The following is an 18,387-nucleotide window of genomic DNA, read 5'->3' on the forward strand; positions in this document are numbered from 1 at the left end:
TTTAACTGTCATTACAGTGTTCTTTCATTGTCATTACAGTGACAGTGTTCATTCTTTTTTTACCCTTTTCAATACGTCCCCGTTACTAACTCTTTCCACCCACTTAATCCTCTCCATTCTTCTCTACACCCAGATTTCCGTAGCTTGGAATTTATTATTCTCTCACTTACCCTAAGTTCACGCTTTCATATAAAAGCACACTCCATATGTAACACTTTTTCTTTGGTTCTAAGTCTATTTTGTTAAAAAAACAGTTCTTCTTTTTATTAAAGGCCTTCTTTGCTATGGATATTCTTGACTTTACTTCTGTATCTCTCCTTCAAACATCATTTAACTTGCATCCCAAATAACTGTATCTTCTGATGCTATTGAGGACGGATTTAAAAAAAAATAGTTAGAAATAAATTAAAAATATGATGGAAATTTGTTGAATTTGAATCTCAACGTTGGTAATACTTGTACATCATTGTTAGTTTAATGTATGATTCGGAAAAGATGAATCAGACACCGACCTATTATTAATTAAATAAACAAACTTTTGAATAATAATCATAGAATTAAATACGATATTATATCCAAACTTTATAAACCATAGTTAAACTTTGAGTAAACAAAAGCAAAATATAACTTTCTAATTTTCAACGAGCTAACATTCTGTTTTTGTAACAACTTTTCACCAACAATTAAATCAGGATACTACGTGATGTAACAGTTAAATCACAACCACTTTGGTGATATACAAAGGTTAAATTTAAACTAATTAGATAAAGAAAAATTCAAATAATATATATTTAAATTAATAATAAAATTATGAAAACAATAAAAAAACAACATTTTCTAAACGGTATTAAAAGCAATGATAAATTAAAAGGGATGCACATTTTTCCTACGCATACGAAATGTGCATTTTTGAAATTTTATTACTGTAAAAGCAGTAGTTCAATTTAAATTGAAAAAACTTACATACTGCATATTTTATGACAAAAAAATCTTCAAAATTCATCAATAAATTAATTGTAACTTGAAAAATCCTGTAGATTTATTTCCGAATAAATATTTTTTAGTTTTTATTTCATTTACATATTGATAAATATGTTTAAAGCTAAATTAAATAAACCTGTTGAAATAATTGTTCTCTCTTCTTGTAAATCCATCTATGTAGTATTTTGTACACAAGAATTAACAGTCCCCTTATAATATTATAACCCCCTTAACAACAACAACAACTACAACACTGTCAGGATACTTCACCGGAATAAATCATCCACATCAACTACTCTTGTCTCCCCCCTTTATCTATCTCCCCCGTGCTATCCCCGATTTCCCCTCCGGGACCACCAATACTTTCTGCTCTTCTCTCCTCTCTTTAACCATCCCTCCTGGCAACAGTTTACCCTACTATTATTGATTTTTCGTAGATTGATGGGGTTCTTGTACCATGTCTGTTCACTCAATCAGTCATTCTCTTCGTCGTTTTTTTATTCTACTTTCATCATCTCTTTATTTCTCTTAAAATTCCTTTTATCTTTTCTACCTGTACCTTTTTCAACGTGCTTATTTTTTTAAGTTTTCCTTTTTCATAACGTTAGTTAATAGCAACAACGAATGGAATCATCTAAAAATAGTTACAGTATTATGTACAGAGTGAGCAACATAAAATCGAACCGATAACGTAACCGCTGCAGAATCGATAGGTTATGTCGGAATGAAATTTTATGAATGATACGGATAAACTAAATAAGAAAAACATAAAATTTAATTTAAATGTTGGGTTTATTTACCACATTGTTACAAAAGATGTTCAAAATGACAACTCTGAGCATCGATGATGCACTTTTGTGCTCGACTGCTCATATTGAGAGTCGTGAGACGCAGAACGTTGTTGTCAATTGCGTTGATTTCTTGTTGAATTTTAACCTTCAGTTCAACAATATTGTGGGGATTAGATGCATAAACTCTCTCCTTTAAGTAACTCCAAAGGTAAAAATCGCAAGTAGACAACATTATCTGTCCACCAACAATGTTTTCAAAAAATCAGTTGCAATAATCAAGACGTTTCGGTTTGTGTCTCTCCTTCAGTTGTTGCACAGTTGTAACGCGGTATGGTTTCAATTTTAAGTCGTGATGAATTTTACGAGAAGATATGTATTTAACACCAGATTATTTGGATAACTTGCGTAGTGATTTTTTTGGACCGGCAATAACCTTTCAATATAGGACTGTGGAGTCCTAACGGATGGTTGCCTATTTCGTTTTGCATTTGAAACCGAACCTGTTGTACGCCATTTTTTAACTAAATCATGTACGTTACTCTTCGCTGGGATACAAGGATTCGGAAATTTTTCTACGAGTGTTTTCTACGTGATTCTTCAAACGATCCAGTACGAAAATAGGCCTCAACTATAGCTATCCTCTCCTGGATTGAATAAGGCATTTTACACAGACACAATTGCATTGCAACAAAACGTATACTGCACTGACACGTAACCACCTGACAAACGGCAGCAACACTCAGTAGTAACATGTCCATTCACTAATCGCGCTAGTTTTGTGAGAGTCTTCCATAAATAGTGTTGGTAGCGGTTTCATTATGGGTTCGGTTTTATGTTGCTCATCCTGTTTATTACTACGTTATGAGAAAACGATTTTATTATTGAATTAATATAACCAAATAATATGAAAACATTTTCCTATTATAATTTTTTGGATCCTTAGTAGGTAGCCTGAAGCGGGAATCTAAAGTTCGTGATGTTCCAATATTCTTTTATTATTCTAAATGTAAACAAGGTTTTAGATTTTATTCGCAATGAGGAAAGGAGACTGTACACGGGTCCAGCTCGATGGTGTTTTCATACCGCATGCTCAAAGTATACTTTATCTTGGTCTTCATCTTGATTGTCGTGTGATGTCAAAGGTCCGTGTAATGGAAAAGAGAAAACAACTTAATATCGTAAGTTTAAGAAAATGTACTAATTGCTGAGCAGGAGATCATAGCTTCCACTATCTAAAAAGCAATTGTGATTCACGACTATTTTGAAATCGATTTGGACCTGTGAGATCCAGCTTTGGGGTACTACAAGCAAAAGCAATGTCTATATAATACAGAAATTTCAAAATAAATTATTGAGGAGTATAACAGAAGCGCCTTGGTTTGTAAGAAACAGTGAGATCCACGAATATCTGGATTTATCATATGTCCGAGAAGATATACAGCGATTCAGTACAAAGTACAAATTTTGGCTGAACAACCACGTGAATTATTTAAATATTAATCAACTGAACAATAGTGAAGACGTTAGGAGGTTAAAATGACTCCACATTTTGGAACTTGATGATTTTATGTGATTTGAATTGGAGCCGTTTCACTGATTGTTACCCATCAATTTATTTATTACTTGATTTCGTTAAGTTTTAGTTACTATTTCATAATTAATTTTAATTTCTTTTGTATCTTGTTGTGTAGAAATCTCATGTTAGAAAATCCGGGTCAAGAATGGTATATTTCATAAGCTACAAAATTCCATTTCCATATCTCACACACAAGCTTTAAACTTATGTGGCAATTTTCACCTCTGGCTTTTCACCCGGAGGTCCTGGATTCGAATCCGATCAGGCATCGCATCTTTTCATACGCTACATTTCCATATCTCACGCACAGGCTTCAAGCTTATTATCAGGTAAAAAAAAAAAAAAAAAAATTATGAAACAAAAAAAAAAATTGGTCGTTAAATTATTTTTACTGACGTTTCGAAGAAAGTAAAGATGGGATTGGGGAGTAAAAATAAATTTTCTTTACGTTTTGAGGTATGAGGAGTACAAAAATACCATTCAGTTAAATTGGGGTTGATATATATGTATATATATAGACACCTATTTATAGACTTTGTGGTTCGAAGGTCTAATAAATTTAGTTAAATTTCATTGAAGTTTAAAATGCTGCAGTAGTGTATCTGAAATTATGCATGTGAATAAAGATTGGTTGAGTTCGTTCTTGAGCTACGCTCAAGTTAAGGCGCAAATTTTGTGGCCCAAAAATCTCCAATATTGTCAAATAAATTTCATTGAATTTTAAATGTGCTATAATAGTGTATCTGAAATTCTGTATTTGAAAATTTTATGAAGATTGGTAGAGTCGTTCTTGAGTTTTGGTCAATTTAAGGTTGAAAACATTTGAGCGGGGCAAATTAGAAGCACGGTTCGTTATGATGCTGTAAGTTGGAAGTTGACATTTCTTTTTTTGCAGTATCTATTTTTAGTAATATTAAACCAAATTAAAAAAAAAAAAAATATTAAAACCAAATTAAATTAAGGAAAATTTCTTTCTTGCGCAGAAATGTGTAAGATTTTTTTTTCTTTCACTAGGAAATTATACCAATATATATCTTTTTCTTACTTATAAATATGAAATATATCTTACCTGAATTTGGTATTTATATTAATGTAATAATTTTTATTAACATAGAAAAATTAAAAGAAAATGATGGTTCGTTAAACAAAAATTAATGAAATAAAACAATCTCTTTTGATTAGCATAATGATATTACAAGATAACTGTGTAATAAAGACATTTTCATTATCTCCACTGAAACGATTTCTCAGGAGTGATCCAGTCTAAAATGTTACAATCTCTGTTTCCCAATGGAATGAACTTTCGTCCTTATTTAAGGCCATCAATCAGCCTTTCTCTCGTTCTATGATGTCTTCTATCTTCGAAGTAAAATTACCTCTTATTCTACAATAGGTCTATTTTATTCTTTCAATAGAAAATATCTAATCTAACTGAAATAGCTGAAAATTTTTCATACGGTGGTTGGGTCTATTAGTTTTATGATATAACATTAAGTTCTTATTCTTGTTATAACACCTAAGATCTTTTTGTAATACAAATTTTTCTTCTTGAAGTAATTTAGGTAATTAAATTATAAAATACTTTGTTGTTGATCACAATTTTAGATTTTTAGATTTTTTTTAATCTAGTCTAATTCACTAGACTGAATTCTCAACTCATATTTTATTGTATTGTAATCTGTTCCATTAATAATAATAATAACAATGATGGAAAATATTTTTAATTATTATTTTTGATTTAATTAGTGAAGGAAATGAAAACAGGTACAGAATTCGCAGACTGCATGATTTTTTTTATTTACTTTGATAATTCAACTATATCTCAACTGTTTATTACCTAATTAAAACAAATAAGATGTCATTTTGTTTACAATAAAAAGATTAACATTGTATGTAATAAAATATAATTCTATAATATTTACGGAGCTATGCAATTTAAATAGGTGCTATTTTTGAATTTTCAAAGTTATAATTTTCCAAGTTATTTATTTTGTAGAAAGATATTGTTGGACATATGTCCACCAATAAGATTAAAATATCAATTTTTATTCAATAAACACAAAATGGCGGAGAGACAGAAAATGAAACGATATAGGAAATTTTCCCATAACAATTTTTCCGTTTATTTTGATGTTCTGTATCAATTCTTTAAGTTTCAACAAAACCTCCCGAGACACCTGTAGAAGACTACAATACCATTTGTTTTTTATTTTTTTAAATTAAAAAATTTTTTTTTTTAATAAAAACTTTTATTGATAAATAATTTATTAGCAAATTGCATCTAGCAGCAGAACAAAATTATTTGTAAAATTCCTTTTTTTCTGTTTGCTGCTTATTTTTTCTTCACCTTCTTTACCACAGTAGTGTCTCAGCACTTGGGTGGAGGTCCCGGGTTCGAATCCCGAACAGGCATGGCATCTTTTCATATGCTAATAATTTCTACTGGGCTAATAGCTGTTGATGCCCGATCATTAATAAAAAAAATTATACAATAATATTAGTTCAAAAGATCTATAGTGGAATTCGAGTAGGAATAAAATCAACTATTTCGCCTTTGCAGGTGAAATGGCCTTACTAGCTGACACATATGATGAAGCCAAATAACAAATTAAAACTTGATAAACAATAACTGAAAATCTCCTTTAAAAAGGCAAAATAAAGGCACATATAAAAAACCCACCAAGGCAACTTAAAATTGTAGAACAAAAGATAATTAGTCAAAGAATTGAAATATCTCGGAGAATATCAGCTAGAATGTCCTCGAGAAAAAGGCAATAAAAATCAGAAGAAACAAACTTTAATTAGCCTTTCAACTCACTAAAAATAGCTACAACAAAAAATCTCTAACCTGAAATTAAAAAATACACTTCAACGTGGTAATCAAACCGGAGGCCTTGTATCCAGCCGAAACATCCATCATCAACTACGGTCCAATCGAAAGACTGGAGATCAAAGAAAGGAGAATCTTAAGAAAACTCCTGGGCTCAAAATTCCAAAAAACAAACTAATCCACATCAAAAACGGACCCCTATACCAAAAAAAAAAAAACGGAAAAATCGTCAGACAAAATAAGAAAAAGGAGAATCGACTTCTACGAACACATCCTCAGAATGACCGAAGACAGCCTAATCAAAGAAATATTTGATTATTTATACAATAAAAAAACCAAACAAACAAATATCTAATGGCATTCCAAATCACAGAAAGCATGCTCCTGGACAAAACAATCACCAAGGCCAAGAAAACGAGATTCCAAATCAAATCGAAACTTAAGATCCAATTCTCCAGACAAAATGAATAGTAAGTTCGAAAAGAACGAAACAATACTGGGCTAAAAGAATGGCATAGAATCCAAAAAGTGATTTATCCAACGTACCCCAAGTCGTTTCACCCAAGTCGGGTGAAACAAAAAAAAAAAGAATATTAGTTCAGAAAAATGTTTTATTGAGAAATCAAATTAAAAACATAATATAAAATATTAAACTTATAGAAGAGTAAATTAACCATCTCAATAATTAAAAAAAAAATGTTCATGTCAGTGACTAAGATGATAAACGTACATTTCTATAATTTTAAATGCTATTTTTAATTTAATTTCAGGATAAAACGTGATGAAGCAGAGATCTGAAAAAATATTAAACGTAAAAGGAAAAAAAAAAACAAAGCAATAAATGAGAAAACTAATTTTATAAATAAACATTTATTTTTAAAATTCGTAGAAAAAATATAATTTTTTCATTCCAATGTTTAAAAAAAAGCTTATTATAAGATTATTAATAAAAAACCTATTATGTAGGTACCTCTGAAAGCGGGCCATTGATTAAAAAAAAGAAGAAGAAAAGTAATCAGTGCGGGAAGAATATCTGATTTTAAAGGATTACTTTACTTTCTTTGTATATTAAATGAAGAAAATTATTTCGCAATACAAAAGTCTAATTCTCTAGCTACATATATTTTTATTGTTATATTTAGCTGATTTATGAAGAAACATTTATTTCTCCTGCCAAGCGTGGTCAATTTGTTTAACAATTATCATTGATAAATGTGATGTCGCATGATAACCAGCCAACTAACGATCGCATTTGAACGACTGGTTATTCCGCTTTCGATTTCTCTTAATTTATTCCTTTTTTTCATTTTTGTCATTCATCAATCTACGCAACAAGATTATTTTTATTTTAACAAATAAGAAAAATTTATTTTGAGAATATTTTTTAAAATTAATTTTATTAAAAATTCATTTTTTGGCCCACCGGTCTAGTGGTTAACTAGTGTCACAAATCGGTTGTTAACAGTTGATGAACGTTTAGAGATTCAAGACCTAGTAAAAGTAAATCGCTTTTATACGGATTTGAATACTAGACTGTGGATACCAGTGTACTTTGATTATTTTTTTTCTAACCCTGCATCTCGGAACCAGACCGCTAGTTATGCATGAAGATGGTTCCAGGAGGTGCCTACCCCTCAAGCCGCCAGATGAGGGAAACTCAGGCCCGGCTATGCCTTTCCCGGCTTCCATCCGGGACTCGGTCCTTTGTGCGTCGCTTCTAACGAAGACACCCCGGAAGGATGGCCCCACCGGGACTCAGTCTTTTAGCTCAGGTGCTCGAGAGTTCCCGCATTTCATCACTACCGCCTACCCGTGTAAGCACGGGTGAACGGCAGCTCCGTAAGGAGCTGTCCCTCACCTCCTCGCTCACCGATATTTCATTTGAAGTATCCCTGACACAAAACCCGTCACAGTGTCGATGTCCATCTTGCCGTTTATTTTTGTTTATTAATTGTTTTTTCTGCGACGTGAAATCTATTTGAAAATATTATTTTGGTACGTAAAATGATCGAAAGCAACAAATTAGAATTTTTCATAATATTTAGCAATTTAATTGAATATTAAAAAAAAATACAAATATAACTGAATGATATACAAATTTCCTACCTCCTCATTATCGAAGCAAGGACTTGTACGTTGCAAAAATGAAACATTTATTTCGTAATATTTATAGAAAGTTGTAGGCTATGATAAATTTAACTGACCAATAATATTATACAAAATTGTTATTTTTATTTATTATTTAGTATAAGATTATGCTCTTCAACCACTCGGTTTTCAAACTTTTGAAAGTAAATTTTTCGTTTTAGACAATTTTTAATTTATTGTATTACAATATAAAGTCTACAGAATCATATTTTACTAGAAAGGTACAAAATTGTTAAAAAAAGTTTCAGTAATTTAGGTAAAAAAGAAAAAACTTTCAATTAACACAAACTTCGTTGTACTACTTATATGTACAGTTTTATCTACAAACATTTCGAAAAAATAAAATATTAATTTTATGAAATGAAATGTTGTTCTAAAGTTTAACTTATCATGGACAGACGTTCAAAATAAAATATGATTTATAATTGTGACGTAATTTTATATTTGTATACTTGTAAATACGAGTATTTATTCGAGTATATATAATAACTAAAGAATAAAAATTAATTAACTTATAAATGTTCAATTTAACTTAGTATTTGTTTTATAAAATAGGAACAAGTAGAGAGGTTGTTTTTTAAGTGTGATGTGGATATTACATTTTGTTCTTAGCCTTACTCATGTTTGCATTTAATATAACGTATAAATTTTAATACAACTTTTGTATAACGTTAGATGTAGTGTATTTGGCATTCTCATAACGCTTTTTATAATTTGTGAGGAAACAAACTCTCATTCCGTTCATTTTTTTCACTTTCAACTTTTTTGATGTTTTGTGCAATTAAAATACAATATAAAATTTGCCTATAAACAAATTTTCCGTTACTAATCTGCTTCTACCTCTGAAATTAATCAATTTTATCAAATTACTTCTGCTAATTATTTTTATCAAATTACTAAAAGGAAACGACAGATGTTTCCCATAATACAAATTCTATGATTTTATTTTTCTTTAATGTACCTTTTGATGATGTAGCTATCGCTACGAAAGCGCACATAAACGTAAATGTAAAGAAATTGAATACGGTAAGTGACCTAAATTTAATACCTAACATCTGTTATTTTTTTAAGTATCTTTAAACATAAATAACTCTTCCTTCCTTTTTTGATGAATGAATCGGCCACTTCATCCCTTTAGTCCCATTTTTTACTTAGAAATTTTAATAATAATATATACACACACACATATATATATATATTTATATATATATATATATATATATATATATATATACCTTTTTATTAAGGTTCATCTTTCTTTTTATTCTTCAAAGCAATTTTTTTTAATTTTACTTTTTTTTTAATATTACTGCTTCAGTCTTGATAAAAAAAATACTAAAAAAATTGCTCTATGTCTTACCTACAAATCATTTTATATAACTACACATAAACTAAGAAATATTTTCAAAGATTCGACGGTTTGGAATAATGGAACGCTTTTGACAGAACTTTTATCTGGGGTATGGACTATTACTGTCCTGAAAAAATGTATATACACATACACATATATATATATACCCCCGTGCGCGCGCGGGATCTATATGAATATATAAACATAAATGTATACACGCGCGCGCGCGCGCGCGTGTGTGTATAATACACTTTTTTCAGTATATATATACATGTTTATATACATATTATATTATATATTATATATATATTACATAGATTTAAACATATATATATATATATATATATATATATATATATAAATTCAAAAAATATGAAGATGTTAATTTCAGCCGAAAGGGCTAAAGATATTTTGTTTTCCAAATTTTTTTTTTTTTTAAATTAAAATACAAAATTTTTCGAAATTCTAATTTCGTGAAAAATTCTGTATTTTCGTATATAATAAATTTAAATATATATTTAGATTCGTAAACTCTGAAAATAAATTTCACCCCTATAATTTCACTCGTGTATATTTATATCCAAACGAGTCGAATATTATTAAAGTTAATTTTTTGTTTGTTTTTTTGTTGTACTATAAAAGTTTTAAATCTATTGTTAATGAATAAAAGAGGAAAAAACAAATTAAAAAACTTTGAAGTGGAGGAAGTAAGATTTGTCTCCTAGTAATTTAATAAAACTGATTATTTAGTACTGCATCTGTTTGTGAAAATTAGAACTAATGATTTCATTATTTATTTAAACGTAATTTAAATTTTAAATGAATTAAAAAAATTATTAATTAAAATTTTATCGGAATTTCATTTATTATTAAACTAAATTACCAGAATTAATAATTTAAATTTATAGGTAGGAATATATTATAGACAACCAAATCTAATTTCCACAAACAGATTTTGTTTTTTTTCAAAAACAAAAATAAATTTTAGATAACAGTCAACTTAGAAGAGATTTGTCGTATCAAAAGCTGACAAAAATAATTTAAAATTTCAATGAAGTTGAAATAAAAACGTAGTGGACAAATGATAAATAATTAAATCTAAATGGTCATAATATTCCCGGGTTCAAATCCCGGTCAGACATAGCATTTTCACACGCTACAAAAATTGTCATTCATCTCATTCTTTGAAGCAGTACTAAAAAAAAGTCATATCTAAGAAATATGAAATCTTTGTTTAGAACACTGTTGCGACGTCGACGAGACGTCCTTGGTTAACAGCGTTGCGGTAGATTTTAGAGCGAGGGTGGACTGTATGTGTTCATAGGTGATGAACGAAGACAACACCTTGTTGATTACTGAAGGATTGTTTGTTTAATTGCACGCCGTCTTGGCGGTTTAATTTTATCGGAATTTCATTTATTATTAAACTAAATTACCAGAATTAATAATTTAAATTTTGTAACATAACACTTGTAACTTAACGTTAAAGATAGCAAACATAGACTCAATAAAACTTACCCACCGGGTTGGTCTAGTGGTGAACGCGTCTTCCCAAATCAGCTGATTTGGAAGCCGAGAGTTCCAGCGTTCAAGTCCTAGTAAAGCCAGTTATTTTTACATGGATTTGAATACTAGATCGTGGATACCGGTGTTCTTTGGTGGTTGGGTTTCTTCAATCAATCACACATCTCAGGAATAGTCGAACTGAGAATGTACAAGACTACACTTCATTTACACTCATACATATCATCCTCATTCATCCTCTGAAGAATTATCTAAACGGTAGTTACCGGAGGATAAACAGGAAAAAGAGACACTCAATAAAACTTAAAGTAATTTTCATCCGAACAAGAATTGAGGAGTCCATCTGGACGCGACCGCCTTAGGTCAGGTATGAATGCAGACTGGTTAGAAGACGCTACGTACAGTGCTCGAGGGAGAGCAGCTTGTGACGTAGAGTGGCGTGATAGTCTGGCCACCAAAGTTTGCCGTGGGCACCCTAGCCACCGCTAGGGTTCAGCACCCGTCAGCAAGAGGGGGTGAAAACGTAACTAATACCAAAAACAGTAAATGTTTTTAAAACGTAATTTTCTATGTGGTTTAGTATTTTGATTTTAAAAACTGTTGGTGAAGAAGTGGTTTACCGAATAAGGTATAAAATGTTGTCATTATCCATTTATCATTAGTTAGTCATTGTTACTTCCAGCTTTTTTTCTATTTCCAACATCACAAATAGTTCATATTCTTCTTGTCACTTTCATTTTACTCAGATTTAGATACAGCAATAAAAGTATCTTCATTTTTTCAGTGAATGAACCGAGACTAAAAGTTTAAAAAATTATATATTCTTTAAATTCTTAAATAATAAATGAATGGTTAATTTATTATAGCGGTTGCATACTATACATTCATGGCAAGTGTCTTGAATTTTTTCATCTACCGTTTCATCTAAACATTAGAGTTTAAACCAGGCCCTTACTATTGAACTATGTACTATTAGCCAGTACATGATTTTAAACTTGAAATCCAACTCGTTTCCGCTTGTATTTGATATGTTTCGCCCGAGTAATTCGTCGTTCAAGATGAAAATTATTAAAAATATAAAAAACAAATACCTTTTAAAATTATTCAATTAATTTTATCAGTAACTAATGTTAAATTTATTGTTGTTATATGTACATATTTTCAATGATTTAATATATTTATAAAAAAACAAAATTATATTATTTTTGTAAATTTACGAATTTACTTAAGTTTATAGAAAAGTATTTAATTTAAAAAAAATGAATAGAGGAAACCTTTACTTTGCGTAAAATTAGCATTTAATTTAGAATTTATCTCTTTTGTAGGTAAAATTGTACGATTGCGTTGGGATTTCTGTATAATAATAGCTTTAACGTTGTATTGCCTCTGGATACGGAATTCATTTTCTAACTTCCTTGTTTTGTTTGTGATTTATTTTTCATTATTTCTACTGTCATTTTTATTTATATTTTAATTTATAAAGTATTCATTTTAAATGTATTACCAATACGATCTCTGAAACTGTGAAAGCTATAAAAAAAAAAAAAAAAAAAAAAAAACTTTAAATGGGGACTTTATTTAATTTTTGCTTTTATATTAAAAATACGGAATTGACATTTTTTTAAATCACTTCTGTTGTTTAAATATGACAGCCAATCTTATTTTTTTGAATTTTCCAGTTTCTTATAACAAACTTTACTTCTTTCCTAATTTTTTTTCTTAATGTAACTATTCAGCAACTACAAACTCTCGGAAATTATTGATGGAATGACCCTAATTTTTGGTGATTAAATCGAGGATTTGTCCTGGATGTTCCTCAAGCGGTTGATAAAGGTAATAAGTTGAATTGTAGATGCAAAAAGATTAATTGGTACACAAAAAAAAAACGGCGGATTTAATTTTTTGATACAAGTAATAGCCTGAATTTTAAATCAAAAGAATTACGGGCTAAAAGATGCGATGGAAAATTATAAAGCGTTGAATATTTGCTTGATACAAAAGAAGGAACATACCTTTATATCTCCGGATATTTTTCCAACACACGGACAGCCGTTATACCACCCGATGAGAACCTACCCCATTGTTTATAAACACACGGTCTTCGCAAAGCAATACCGGTTGATATACAGACTTACTTTCTTTTTACTTCCTTGTACGAAGTAAAGGAAGTATTGTAATCGTGAAAAATTACGGTTTATAGATTTCAACGGAAATATCCATTTTGACGATCCCTGAATCCATTTCGGCGTGACGTCTCTTCGTACGTACGTATGAATGTATCTCGCATAACTCAAAAACAATCAGCCGTAGGGTGTTGAAATTTCGGATTTAGGACTGTTGTAACATCTAGTTGTGGACTTCCCCTTTTTGATTGCAATCGACTGAACCAAAAGTGCCCAAAAAAGCCTAAAATCCAAAAAACTTGGATTTTGAACTTTTTCTTAACTACAGTAAGCTCTCATTGAGAGCTTTAAAACGATGTATCATTAAAATATACTAATATATATTATATATCATTAATATATATTAATATATTCAACGACATATTATGATATATGATATCAGTGATATCATAAGTGGGTCTTATTTTCAGTGGTTCCAGAGTTATAGCCAAATAAAATTTTAATTAATGAAATATTTGGATCTTACATCGGTCTGAATCAGACTTCATTTACTTTTTTTTTAATTTAAATATATTGATTTATTAATAATTATTAAACTCTAATTGTAAAAAATCTTTTACGATAAATAATCATTCAATAACAAAACAAAAAAAAAAAAAAATATGAAAATATATCAAAAATTATTAATGAAATAAAATTTTGTGTACTTTTAATTAAAAAAAAAAAAAAAAAAAAAATGTGTATATGTAATTTAATAGGCATACAAGGAAGTTATATGGTGTCCACGTCAGACTTTTACTACACGGAAACCATTTTATGAGTATGGAATTCCAGTAATTTTTTCATTTTAATGAGTAAAATTGAATGTGATGGAAAGGAAAATTTACATGAATTCTTTTCATAAATATTTAACTATTTATAATATTTACCTTCATTAATAATTTTCTATGTAATAAATCCTAATTGACACCTTAATGTGCATCACAATATTATACAATTTTCTATAAACGGGAAATAATACATTATGTAGATATTTATGAATGCTTATTATCATAGGTTTACGCCCAATTATAGTCTCCGGTTGAAGTATATTGAATTTCGTATCTCGTGAAAAATGTCAATACCGACCGGGGTTTTCGAACCGGTATGAATACATAAAATATCAGTATATTTTTAATGACGAGCTGTTAAATAATACGTAGGAAACGTGTGGATATGTTATGTACTTACTAGCGAACCCCGTCGCGACTTCGCCCACAATGTAGATGAAGCTTCACTCGCAATGCTTTTTTAATAGTAAACTTATTTTTTTATAAATAAAAAATATTTAATCAACAATATTATATTTAGATTTTCATTAAATCCTGATAAAACGGTAAATAAAAAATTTTATGAAAAATACTGAGGGAGTATACGACAAACAATGAAATTGTTGCCCAAAACTTAAATAAAGGAAAACAGAAAAAGGAAGATAAGAAAATTGAACATTACTTAAGAGACCAATTTTTTTTATGAATGAATTAAAATAGTTCAATATGACTTCCAATAAAGATAAACAAAAAAATTATTACAATCCCAAATCTAGCATTCTCATTGCGGCTTCGCCTGTGCTCTATGGTTACTTGCGTTTCCCGTCACGATCAGAGAGTCATGGCCCGCTTCGCTCTCCCTTCCTGTTTTCATTCGTTTCCCTTTCCATTTCAATTTCCCCGTTTTCCAATTTTTTCTTTTTTCCATTTTTCCCTTCTTCCCTTTTTACCCTATTCCCTTTTTCGATTTTTCCCTATTTTCCTTTTCCGATTTTTCCTTTCTCCCTTCTTCCCCGTTTATCGATTCCAGTTGGTTTTCGATGAATTTCGGTATAGGTTTATTTTGCCGCTAAGCAGAAATCATGGTAAAATTCTTTGCTATTCTTAATTTAAAAACATACCTTTTCCGGACACATGTTTATTATGAACTTTTTCATTATTTTAAACAGAGAAATACAGCTGTAAAATTTAACGGCATTCTTCTAGTGCACTAACACACTTATTCCGTTGCTCTGCGCGCGCACTCGATGTTTCAATATTACTTATTTGACAGATGTAATGAATTACTTCATTTCCATGCATTACCTACGCTTTGAATCTCAACCAATTTTTTTTTTGCATCTGACATCTTCAATTAATTGCTTTATATATTCTAATTTTTTAGTTCCATTTTAATTTAATTTATTTATTTTTATTTATTTTACTTTAAATTTATTTAATTTAATTTTAATTAAATTTATTTAATCCCCTTCCACTTCCCCCATTTCCCTTTCACCCTTCCTCATTTCTTTTTTCTCTTTTCCTTTTCCCCGTTTTTCACTTTTTTCTTTTTTCCATTTTCCCCTTCTTCCCTGTTTACCTTATTCCCTTTTAACTTTTTCGATTTTTCCCTATTTCCCTTTTCCGATTTTTCCCTTTCTCCCTTCTTCCCGGCGCGTAAATCGGTCCGGTAGATTTTTTAGTCTATAGTGGACACACATATCGGAAACATTGCAATGGAATCCTAAAATATTTAGTATAGCGTAAGTTGCTTTTACGTCCAACAGATAGTTAACACGAAATTTAGTTTTTTATCGATTTGAACCCCTTATAATAAAAATTTCGCAAAATCCTTTCTTAGTGCACGCCCACTTAAAGATACGAAGGTACCCCGAAAATTTCAAGTCTTACCTGTAGTAGTTTTGGTTGAACGTTGATTATGAGTCAGTAAAACAGTCAGGACATTCTCTTTTATATGAGATAAGTGCACGTGAACGTGTATTTTGAATGAGTGAAAAGGAATGAAACTAAATAATAATTTCATACGCCTATACAATAATTTTTGTTTTGCATCTAGTAAAAGGGAAATGCATAAATAAAAATATTCTGAATTTTCTTTTTCTTTTAATATCTTTATTATCTCTCTTTTATTATTTTATTTATATAGCAGTGTCTAGAGTTCTCATAGCGTTTAATTTAATAAAAGGCCTTAAGGGAAATATTTCACGACTTGTTTATTTCATATAAAATCCTCGTAAAATATTTTCATTAAAATAGTTATTTAAACTATTAAAAAAATCTGATGTGAACATCACGTGACTTATTTATACGCCTATTAAATTACATATACACTTCTTTTAAAATTAAAAGTACATAAAATTTTATTTCATTCACAACTTCTGATATTTTTTCATATATTTTTTTTATTGTTATTGTTGAATTATTATTTATCGTAAATTTTTTTTTTACAATCAGAGGTTAATAATTATTAATAAATCAATATATTTAAATTAAAAGAAAAAGACAAAAGTTAAAAAAAGAAAAGAAAATGAAGTCTGATTCGAACCGATGTGCCTTCTCTTTGTAAGTTCCAAATATATCATTAATTAAATTTTTATTTGGCTGTCACTCTGGAACCAATGAAAATAACTACCACTTGCGATATATCTTTGAAAAGCTTTCATTGAGAGCTTAAATGTCCAAAATCTAAAACAATTTGGATTTTGGGCTTTTTTGGACACTTTTGGTTCAGTTAATTGCAATCAAAAGGGGAGGTGCGAAACTAGATGCTACCATAATCCTAAATCAAAAACTTCAACATCCTACGGCTAATCAATTTTGAGTTATGCTAGATATACACGTACGTACATACATACGTAGACGTCAAGCTGAAAATAGTCAAAATAGATTTGGGGATGTTCAAACTTGATATTTCCGTTGATGTCCGAAAACCGAAATTTTACACGATCACAATACTTCCTTTACTTTGTACAAAGAAGTAAAAAAACAGTAATGTAAAAATTTGTATTGGCACAAACTGTACCTACACTTATAATTAATTATATGATGCTGAATTCCTTACTATATTTTAAATTATTAATTAATACTTTAATAGTATTCGATTTCTTTTTAATTTCCATAAAATTATTTTTGTCTATTTATTTTTTTTCCGAACTGGCTTGCGAGGATCACGCAAGTATCATTTTAATTCCTTCTATTCTGATTTTCCCTCTTTCTTCTCCAGAATTCTTTCACTACGTTGTGTTTTTCTTTTTTCTGTCCAGCACTGCGCTCTTATTTCTTTTTTGCAATCATGAGAACCTCTGTCCTGCATTTTTTCTATCATGACTATCTTCTATTTCTATATTTACTGTATTTAGGTCTTCCTTTACTTGTTTTATGTATGGGGCGGAGTTTAGTTTTTTTTCAATCTATATGAATTGATTATACGTTCCACAAAATTTAGTCTTCTTTTTAGAATTTTGTTTTTTAATTAATCGAAATATTTATCTTTTTCTTCCTTTAGTTTTGTAAATTTATTTATTTGTCTTCATTCTGTATACGTCTTTCGTTTATCTTACGCCATAAAAGTAAAATTTATTTTTATTTCATCCAAACATAGCACGTTTTTCAAGCTTGATTACTTATTACACTTTTCACAATTCCTTTTTTTCCATTATTGATTTCTTTACATTCAAATACCACAAAAGTACCTAGAATATAATATAGAAATAAATAATTCTAAGAAATCTCGTTAAAAACATAAGCAGTTTTAAGGTAATCGGGGATGCGGGTATGAGAAACTGATTGGAAGTTTCGCGGGTTCCGTTTGTTACGGTAGTACATTTTATATGGTGTTGGTGTGAAGAACTTATAAAAAAGTAAATAAATCTTTATTCCGAACGAAACATAAAAATAAATTATACAGATCATGGCATTGTAAGATAAATTATAAATATAAAAAAGTAGCATTGAATTGCATAACCTTCGGTCAAGTTACGTTATTCAACCCACCAGATTGGTTTAGTGATGAATTCGTCATCGCAGATCAGCTGATTTCAAAGTCGAGAATTTTAAGGTTCAAATCCTAGTAAAGGTTACTTTTGCACGGATTTGAATACTAGATCCGTGATTATTGGTGCTCTTTGGTGGTTAGGTTTCAATTAACTACACATCTCAGAAATGGTCGACCACTGTACAAGACATTTCATTTACATATCGTCCTCATTCATCCTCTAAAGTAATACCTTACGGTGATTCCGAAGGCTAAACAGA

Source organism: Lycorma delicatula, chromosome 7, assembly GCF_047948215.1.
Source record: "Lycorma delicatula isolate Av1 chromosome 7, ASM4794821v1, whole genome shotgun sequence".
Taxonomy (NCBI): Eukaryota; Metazoa; Arthropoda; class Insecta; order Hemiptera; family Fulgoridae; genus Lycorma; species Lycorma delicatula.